Genomic DNA, 11,067 nt, shown 5'->3' with positions numbered 1-11,067 from the left:
ACAGTTTCTACTGGAGTTTGCCTGTCAGTTGCTTATGTTGTCTTAAATGCTTATGTAGTATGATTATCTACTGCATGTATCTACTCCAACGAGCATTAGTCAGTGACTATTCACTTACCGCAGATATTGGCTGCTATAGCAAGACCCACAGAGCATGTAGGAGCACATATTATGCTATTCATAATATGTCACAATATTACTTCATATACTTCTGCCATGAATAGAAGTTGGAATATCCTAAATTGGAATGTTAGAGGTATAAACTCCACAACTAGGTGGAATGACATTAGAAAGAAAATTGATGAAAGTGCTTGCTGTATTATGACTTTTCAAGAAACCAAGAGGGATAATTTTGATATTGCTTATATCAAGAATTTTTGCCCAAAGAGGTTCAACCAATTCTGTTTTTCACCTTCAAATGGCAACTCTGGAGGTCTAATTACTATTTGGAATGGCAATTTAATGAAGGGCAAAGTGTTATCCCAAAATTATTATCAGATCACCATTGAGTTTACTTCTAATCTGGATAGTACCTGCTGGTATCTCACTAATGTTTATGGTCCTAACAGCACTGAAGGTAAACAGGAATTTACTGATTGGCTTATGGGTCTGAATATGAGCCAGTCTAAGTTATGGATGATCCTGGGTGATTTTAATTACATAAGAAGCCCTGATAATAGAAACAAACCTGGTGGTGATCCTGCTAGTATGATGACTTTTAATAATATCATTGTTAACCTGGATCTGGCAGAAATCCCTCTCAAAGGAAGAGCTTTCACATGGACCAATAAACAAGATCAACCTTTATTGGAAAAGTTAGATTGGAGTTTTACTAGTCCCCACTGGACTACTATCCATCCATCTACTATGGCTACTCCATTAGCTAAAATTTCATCTGACCATGTGCCTATCAAAATCCAGATTGACAGCATTATTCCCAGAAGCCAGATATTCAGATTTGAAGAGTATTGGACTGAATTCAGTGGGTTTATTGAAACTGTGGAGAAGCATTGGTTAAATTCCACTCACTTCTCTGATTCTGCTAAGAATTTAAATTCCAAGTTTAAATCTATCAGAAGAGGTTTGAAATCTTGGAGCAAGCAATACTCCCAATTGAACAAAATCATTGATAACTGTTGTTTCTATGTGAAACTATTTGATGGCATTGAGGAACAAAGACCACTAGCTAGGGTGGAAAAGAATTTCAGGAAATTGCTCATCAAGCATACTAACAAGTTGCTGGAGGCTAAGAGAATTTACTGGAGAATTATGGAAAACATCAGATGGGCAAATTTGGGTGATGAAAATACCAAATTCTTCCATGCAATTGCTACCTATGTATTTAGGCACAACTACATCACATATCTTATGACTACGGATGGACAACAAGTATTTGATCATGATCATAAAGCTGCTATACTTTGGGCATCTTTCAAAGATAGGATTGGTACTGAGACAATCTGCACACAAAACTTTGGCATATCACATCTTGCTATGGAGGAGGATCTTTATGATCTTGACAGGCCCTTCAGTACTGATGAGATTGATGATATCATCAATAAAATGCCCAATGACAAATCTCCTGGACCTGATGATTTTAATGGACTGTTTATGAAGAAATGCTGGCACATAATCAAGCATTATTTCTACAAATTCATCAATGATTTCTACAATGAAGCTCCTGGCTCCTGTTAACACTGCCTACATTACTATGATACCCAAAAATGACAATCCTGAAATTCCTGATGATTATAGGCCCATCTCACTTGTAAGTATGCCTATCAAAATCCTTACTAAACTCCTTGCTAATAGAGTGCAGCAGATTATTATATCCAGAATTAGCAAGAATCAATATGGGTTTATAAAGACAAGGAATATTCAGGATTGCCTTGCATGGAGTTTTGAATACATACATATGTGCCACAAATCCAAGAAAGAGATCATTATTTTTAAGATTGACTTTGTTAAGGCTTTTGATAAAGTGAGCTACAAGGCTATCTTATACATGATGCAGCATCTAGGATTTACCAAGAAATGGATTAGATGGGTCTCATCTATCCTATCTACTGCTTCCACATCTGTCATCCTTAATAGTGTTCCAGGTAAATGCATTCAATGTAAGTGTGGTGTCAGACAAGGAGATCCATTTTCCCCTCTTCTATATGTTATGGTTGGAGAATTATTGCAAATCATGGTTAATGATGCATGGAGAAATGGAACACTATCTCTGCCCATTGAGACTAACTTTACTGAAAGTTATCCCATCATACAATATGCTGATGACACCCTGGTTATCTTGCCTGCTGATGAAGTTCAAATTAGAAGCTTCATTGAGATACTTGACAACTTCTCAAAATTCACTGGACTTGTTGTAAATTATAGTAAATCATCCATGGTACCAATCAACATGTCTGATGATAAAGCTCAAGAGCTGGCAAATTCCTTCAATTGCAAAAAAGAATCTATGCCTTTCACATATCTTGGTCTACCAATGGGATCTACAAGACCTAAAGTGGCAGACTTGATGCCCATGGTATCAAGACTTGATCATAGACTTTCCGGCATTGCCTCATTAATGTCATATTCTGGAAGACTTGTACATCTCAAATCCATAGTTGCTGCTCTGCCAATTTTTGCTATGTGTTGCATCAGAGTACCTCTCACCATACTGGATCACTTTGAAAAATCTGGCAGGAACTTCCTTTGGTATGGTAAGGATATCAATAAAAAAGGAAATTGCCTTGTTAAATGGGATAATGTTTGCTTGCCAAAAAAGGCTGGGGGATTGGGTGTGTTAGATCTGAGAACACAAAACAAAACTCTGCTTATAAAATTTCTTTACAAATTCTTCAATAAGCAGGATATCCCCTGGGTTAACCTTATATGGAACAATTACTATGATAATGATGAGATACCTTGTTTCCTACAATGAGGGGATCCTTTTGGTGGAGAGACTGTTGCTCGAATTTGCAAGAATTTAAAAACATGACTATATGTTATGCTGGGAGAGGTGATACAATTAAGCTATGGTCAGATAAGTGGTGTTCTTATACAATATCACAGTCAATGCCTGAGCTATTTTCCTATGCAAAGAATGCTGACATAACTCTTGCAACTGTCAGCAACATGGATGTTAGTGAATTTTATGATTTGTTCCACCTGCCCATATCCTCTATTGCTGTACAACAGAGTATAAACCTTATAGAAATGATTAACAACAGAGAGAATCAGCACCTGCCAGATTCTTGGAAATTTTATTGGGGTGCCACAAGGTATTCTAACAAGAGAATATACCTTGAACTTATGGGAAACCCTGTTGATGCACCTAAACCCTATCAATGGATATGGAAATCGTGCTCTCTACCAAAGCAGAAATTCTTCTTCTGGCTCTTGTTACAAGACAGATTAAACACTAGAGATCTACTAAAAAGGAAGAATTTCTACATTGAGACTAGTAAGTGTGAATTATGTGATGATGAACCTAATGAACATTTAATGCATCTGTTTTTTAGCTGTGATTTCAGTCAAAACTTCTGGATGAACATTGGCTACCAATGGAACACTGATCATAACCTCATAGAAATGCTCCTGGAGGGAAGGAAGCAAGATACACATGGATGCTTTAAAGAATGTCTGATTGCTGGATGCTGGAGTCTATGGAAACACAGAAATAGCATAATTTTTGACAACAAGGTCAAAAATATGACACTCTGTATTGCCACTTTCAAGGAGCACATTTGCATGATTATAAAGAAGGCAAAACCAGGATTGAAAGAGGGCATGCAAAGCTGGCTAGATCATTTGTAGACTCATCAATGTCATGAATTATATCCATCATGTAAATCCATATGTAATTGTCCCCCTATTTTAATGAAAAAGGGAATCACAGTGGGGATTTCCCCCACTGTTTTTGTCAAAAAAAATTAAGGAACTGGTATAGAACACCAACTCAATCACCTTCACAACAATGAAATCATGGATAATTCTTCTATTTAATTGAAGTTCTCTAAGCTTCTTCCCCCATTGAAAGCAGTCTACAAAATAATTGAGAACAAGGTCAGCGCCAAAATTAAAACCATATAATTTCTTGCTAATCTCATATATTTTTATTCAAAAGAAAGATGTATTTTGCTGTAAGATTTTAGCGCTAGTACACAAGACATAAAAAGGTACCAAAAATCCTTAGTGATCCGAAGCAGCAAACAAAATTTAAACACAGACAATGCATGCCAAGTAATAGCAGCACAAACAGAGAAATGCAAAAGGCACCTCATACTAGTATGGTGATCTTCGTCACAAATTTAAGCTCTGTTTCATGTAGATAATTTATTTGGTTTCAGTAAACAACAACAACAACATGCAGTATATACAAGCAGACATAACAAATGAAGACAATCATCAAAGCACATTGAACATCATCAGCATTGCATGTAGTGAGTTCAGACATATTTCATGGGACTTGTATTTCAAGCAGACATAATAAATGAACACAGTCATGAAAGCACAATTGAACATCACCAACATTGCATGCAGTGAGTTCAGACATAGTATTTCATTGCGCCTACTCATAGGAACAAGCATTATGGCAACTGTTTAGAAACATAATCATCACACAAATTTATCGGGCTTTACATGGTGAGGCTTGGAGTCTGGCGGTAGCTAAACCTTCTGCCCAGGTCCTTGGCTTTGCTGTGGGGGTCAAATCACACAAATCAGACTGAGGGGGCTAACACTGAAGAAAACAGCGGTCATGGTATCATGGTTCAGTCAAAGAGATCTGGGGAGGTAAACCTGAATGCTTAGTTATCGGCGACGAATATCTAGACACCAAAATATCGGTGCCTCTGCCGCAAGTGACCATCATCGTGAACTAGACATACGAATACTAAATATCAACCAATGCACATACTTTTATTATCAGGAAGAGAGATAGCTCAAAACAGAACATATATAATTTGTAAGAAGGAGATCGCCCATAATTAACGGGGAGAGATATAACCAAAACAAGTTCATTTGTCTTCCAAGAATAAAACATCAAGTGCACAAACTCACATCAGTTAACATCATTACAGAATTTCAAATAACATGTTTACTGCAGAAATCAAGCATAGGCAGTAGTGCTGCTAGTGTTTCTTTCTGTGGTTGTGTTGGACATGCAACTAAATTTCTGGTAATTGATGAAATGCAGTAGCAGGCAGGCAGCGTTGCAGTAACCCAAGTAATATAATGTAACAGCAGAGCGAGGCAAATCAAGTTGGTTGTGTGTGTGCTTGAGCTAGCTTAGTACATATAGTCCATGGTTGGGCTCCAAAACAAACAGAGCATGCTAGTGTCAACAGAATGAAGCTAGGAGAATAGAAACAGACCATACCATGATGAAGTTTAAAATAGAATAAGCGATGCATATACATTTTCTTGTGGAAAATCACAGAAAGAATTGATGAAAATCTGCATCCGAAGTTCTAAAAATGCCATGTCTACAACAAAACAAGACTAGGATGATTGTTGTAATTCTAATGCAGCAATAAAACAAAACTAACTACATCATTCAGTAGCTTTGAATTACAAAAAAATCTACCATTTATGATTAATTCAACAAACAAAACTAAATAGCATAGGCCTTTTGTGACAAGTTATGGTAGCACGTCGCCTCCCACTATGATCTAACGAGGAACTGATATCACGTGAGGAGCAGACTAATTTCTAGAAGGAACAAAATAGCTCAACTCAAGCACAATTCTGAAAACTACAGTGATGTTAAAAATCAAGAACAGAGCAGGAAACATCAGATCTATTCAAAGATAAGCAGTTCATCATGGCACTCAACTACAAACAAGTGTAAAAAGGGAGCCATCAATCACCTGGTCCTCTCCAATATTTTCAACCTGATCATGACAAAAGTTCAGTCAGGACTAAATATGTTACAAAAGTGCAGGGAAACAAAACTCTAGTGATGTAGAAGAGTTGCTGCAACCTCCATATTAAGTACACAAAATAAGGATTCAATAATATATATACAGGCACAAAAAGAAGAGTTGCCATCAATGCTTCAGTTCTGCACTTATCGATGCAGTGGTATATATACCAATTCATAGTACTGTCACAACTCCTTGACTTTATAATTTAGTTTTGACATTCACATTACCAATCTGTGTTACCCCAATGAAAGCGTATATCAATGTAAACAGTATTCCATGAAAGAGAAACCCAAAGTAGACAACATTTGCCCATGGAGTACAAATATTAACCTCATTTAGTGGTAATTAATGTGTACTCCTAAACAGATGATGAAGGCTATGTTTCAGTTACCAAAAAGTGAAAATAACATAAGTAAGAAGCACAGTTGCAGTGATTACAATTTGGCTTGAACTTTCTCCAGTGGGACAGGCACAATTTGCAGAGTGTGCTCAAACAAGAGGTAGTTATTCATCTCATGAGCTACAATCTTGGCCACCTGATATACCAAGAACTAACGGTTGGTACTGCAACTCTCTCGGACGAGTACTAACTAGAAAGAGCACCATGGGGACGGGGAGGGTTGGATGGAAATCTCACCAGGATGATGTCGAAGATGAACCAAGAGGTGCCGAAGACGAACACGGACATGGACAGCAGGAACGGCATGAACTCCAACCCTCTTTGACCAACCTCTGCACAAGCACAACCACACGCATGGCTCATGACTCAGTAGTCAGCGTGTACACCAAACTGTTGACTGTGGATTTCAGAAATGTGTGCGTGCGTACCGTGAAGACGGCGATCCGTGAAGCTGATCGTGATGTCGACGCAAGGCACGACGATGGTGCCAAGCCGCGATGCCGCTGTCGAGGACGACGAGCGAGAGGACCAGGACCCCCGCTCGCACTCGGTGGTGGCGACCATGTCCACGACGGCCTCCGTCTCGGGCAGCGGGATGAGCACGCCGTCCCGAACGGCGACCACCAGGTCCTTCCAGTGCTCGTTCCCGAGCGGCACGCTGGACGGGGAAGGGGTGGAGGCGTCGGTGAGGAGCCAGCGGAGATGGCGGTGGAGGTGCGGCGCCGAGGGCGGGACGAGCGTGGCGGCCTTGTGGCCGGGGGCGCCGACTGAGGCCTCCGGGACGGGTGGAGGAAGAGCGGCGGACGTCCTCCAGGAGGCGACGAGGAGCGGGTGGTGGTGCGCGGGCACGGGCGGCGGGGTCGGATCTGAATCGGGAGGGATGGGATCGGGGTGAGGGAGCTCTAGGGCATAGGGTGGGGAGAGATGGTGAGGGGAGGGAGGGACGAGGTCGGCGGCGGTGGGTGAGGAGGACGGCGATGTCGGCGGTGGGTGGGAACGGAGGGGAGAGGACTGGATCGGGAGGTGGCAGCGGCGGCAAGGAGATGAGGACGAGGGAGGAGGGGTGCGATGGGGGAAGGGGTCGATGGGATCTGAGCTAGGGTTTGGGCAGTGGGTGGGGGTATCTCTTCTTCTTTTTTTTTTTCTGTAGATAGATGGATGGATGGATGTGGGATGGAGAGATGGATGGATGGATGGATGGCCGCCATGTCATCAATCCGTGGGAAGAGTTGTGATTGGTTTAAAAAATTAGTGATTTAAAATAGTTTCCAAGTACTAAAAATAGAGGGATTTTGTGAAGCAGTCATCAGAAATATTTTGCAAAAGGGCACCACACAAATTTTCACTAGAGTTAGATCACTTTTATGGATGAGGACCAATTTGTATGCATTTCTGATATTTCTAGCTATTTTTCATCATTTTTCGAGTGCCCAAAATGAGTTTTTTTGAAGGACCTACAATATATTTGTTGCAAAATTGGACCTAATCAATTTTCAAAAATAATAGGACATATTTAATGCGCAATTGACCAAATGGTTGGGTGTCAAAAGTTTTTATCCACCACTCGTGAAAAAGACAAATTTCCGTCGATTCAGTTGGAAGCGGGTCAAATTTGAACTGTAGCTACCTCGTAGTTTGCTCTTTATTTTTTTCCAAAAATCATTTCTAGGTACATAAGTATCTATTTAATCAGAGAAACACCAAAAAAAACTCCAAGATTCAACCACTAGCTAGGAACGATCATTCCCGCCGTTTTGACCACATTCTGAAACGGGCATAAATTTTTTTTTCAAAAAAAATCAAAAAATTGGAAAACCTTTGCATTGCGTCATTATATGTGACCAAGTTACCAGGAAAAATTATAAACTTGTAATACGGTAATTATTTTAAAAAAAGTGTTCATGGAAACGAGCTATCAAGTGTGAAGATTCATGGCTTTCAAGCCAAATGAGCAATCTTATGGCCACATTCATGGCATAGTTTGTTCAAATGATCTCATATTGTGCACAAGGGTGCACCTTGGAATTCCAAACAATGTTGCCAAAGGGAGTTTTCATTTTCTTTGCATGGAAAATTCATTTTCCATTTTTCGAGTGCCCGAAATGAGGTTTTTTTGTGAAGGACCTACCATATATTTGTTGCAAAATTGTACCAAATCATTTTTATAAAATACTAGGACATATTTAATGCACAATTGACAAAATGGTTGGGTGTCAAAAGTTTTGATCCACCTCTGATGAAAAAGACAAATTCCCGCCGATTTAGATGGAAGCGGGTCAAATTTGAACTGCAGTTGCCTCATAGTTTGATCTTTATTTTTTCCAAAAATCATTTCTAGATACATAAGTATCTATTTAATCAGAGAAACACCAAAAAATTCCAATATTCAACCACTAGCTAGGAACGGTCAAGCCCGCCGTTTTGACCGCATTTTGAAATGGGCATAAAAAAATCAAAAAAAATCAAAAATTGGAAAACCTTCGCATTGCATCATTATATGTGACCAAGTTACCAAGAAAAATTATAAACTTGTAATACGGTAATTATTTTAAAAAAGTGTTCATGGAAACGAGCTATCATGTGTGAAGATTCATGGATTTCAACCCAAACGCTCAATCTTATGGCCGCATTCATGGCATAGTTTGTTCAAATGATCTCATATTGGGCACAAGGGTGCATCTTGGAATTCCAAACAATGTTGCCAAAGGGAGTTTTCATTTTCTTTGCACGGAAAATTCATTTTCCATTTTTCGAGTGCCCGAAATGAGTTTTTTTTTGTGAAGGACCTACCATATTTTTGTTGCAAAATTGTACCAAATCATTTTTATAAAATACTAGGACATATTTAATGCACAATTGACAAAATGGTTGGGTGTCAAAAGTTTTGATCCACATCTGATGAAAAAGACAAATTCCCGCCGATTCAGTTGGAAGCAGGTCAAATTTGAACTGCAGCTGCCTGATAGTTTGCTATTTATTTTTTCCAAAAATAATTTCTAGGTACATAAGTATCTATTTAATCAAAGAAACATCAAAAGTTTTCCAAGATTCAACCACTAGCTAGGAACGGTCAAGCCCGCCGTTTTGACCGCATTTTGAAACGGGCATAAAAAATCCCCAAAAAAATCAAAAAAATTGGAAAACCTTCGCATTGTGTCATTATATGTGACCAAGTTTCCAGGAAAAATAATAAACTTGTAATATGGTAATTATTTTAAAAAAGTGTTCTCAGAAATGAGCTATCAAGTGTGAAGATTCATGGCTTTCAAAGCCAAATGATCAATCTTATGGCCACATTCATGGCATAGTTTGTTCAAATGATCTCATATTGTGCACAAGGGTGCATATTGGAATGGCAAACAATGTTGCCTAAGGAAGTTTTCATTTTCTTTGGACGAAAAAACCATTTTCCATTTTCCGAGTGCCTGAAATGAGTTTTTTTTGTGAAGGACCTACCATATATTTGTTGCAAAATTGGACCTAATCAATTTTATAAAATACTAGGCCATATTTAATGCACAATTGACAAAATGGTTGGGTGTCAAAATTTTTGATCCACCTCTGGTGAAAAAGAAAAATTCCCGTCGATTTAGTTGGAAGCGGGTCAAATTTGAACAGCAGCTGCCTCATAGTTTGCTCTTTATTTTTTCCAAAAATCATTTCTGGGTCAATAAGTATCTATTTAATCAGAAATATATGGTTTGATGGTGAGACATCGAGGTTTGGACGGTGGCCGAGGGCTCCAACTCTAGAGCGCGTAAGCTCGCATGCCCGCCGCATGGTCACTGCGCGGCCGTGGCGTTGCCATGTGTTCTGGGCGGCCTAGGCATGTCTAGTGGGTTGGGCACTCCCCAGGTAGGTGCTAGGAAGAAAATCACAACATAAGATTCTCACGAGGAGACCGATCGATGCTCAAACATGAATAAGCAGCCAAGTGTTTGATTTGCGATACGGGAAATGCACATGGATAATGGGCGTGAGTTTTGGCTGAGGATGATCAGTTACTAAGAAGACCGTCTTCACAAATTTTCACCTCAAAAGGAGGAGCCTAGGTGGTACTTGCTTTATAAAGTACCACACTGGACATAAATACGAATGTTGAAGCTGGGCTCAAAATAATGAATGGATTGAGCTGGCATTTGGTGGAGGATGGTTATTTGGGCATAGGAAAGCACTGTAGAAAATGGATACCATTTGGACATGCCAAAGTGGTACTTCCTTCACAAAGTGCTGCTCTGAATAGAATAGGAAAATGAATACTTTCGAATTATTTTTGAACTAGGCAAGGAATTTTTTGGACATATTTGACGAAGATATGATCCAAAACATTTATGAGAATTTTTTGGGAATTTTTGGAATAACAGAAATATAGGTTGCTCACAACCTAGGGCAAAAACTGCCACATGGACATGACACATAGGCAAAACTGATGAGATGGCGCCTAGTCATCACAACCCACCACAATCTACAAGGCTATTACCATCTATATTGGTCGTTAACAACAAGAAATAAGGCAGCGGACTAGCACTGTTTTCTTTGTGACCATTTCGTGTAAGGAAATTACGACCTTTCTGACCAAAATGGTCGCAATGGTTTCGGGTTTGGAGCCCCCCGAACAGCTTTTGACCAATTGGTCTGAAATGGTCATAGATCTATGACCAATTCTTCCAGGGTCATTGACAGAAGGTCACTGGTTGACATATTTCTTGTAGTGTAAAGAACTAGAACAAAAACTAATTGGACCATTGG

At 39.4% G+C, this 11,067-nt stretch overlaps 1 pseudogene; it reads right to left on the bottom strand.

Annotated features, from left to right (window-relative positions):
- Positions 1 to 6,352: 6,352 nt before the first annotated feature.
- LOC123067714 (uncharacterized) lies at positions 6,353 to 10,126 on the bottom strand (annotated as a pseudogene).
- Positions 10,127 to 11,067: the final 941 nt, after the last annotated feature.

Source organism: Triticum aestivum, chromosome 3B (genome assembly GCF_018294505.1).
Source record: "Triticum aestivum cultivar Chinese Spring chromosome 3B, IWGSC CS RefSeq v2.1, whole genome shotgun sequence".
Taxonomy (NCBI): Eukaryota; Viridiplantae; Streptophyta; class Magnoliopsida; order Poales; family Poaceae; genus Triticum; species Triticum aestivum.
Note: the sequence above shows the minus strand (reverse complement) of the source record. Positions and strands in the feature narration are given on the sequence as shown.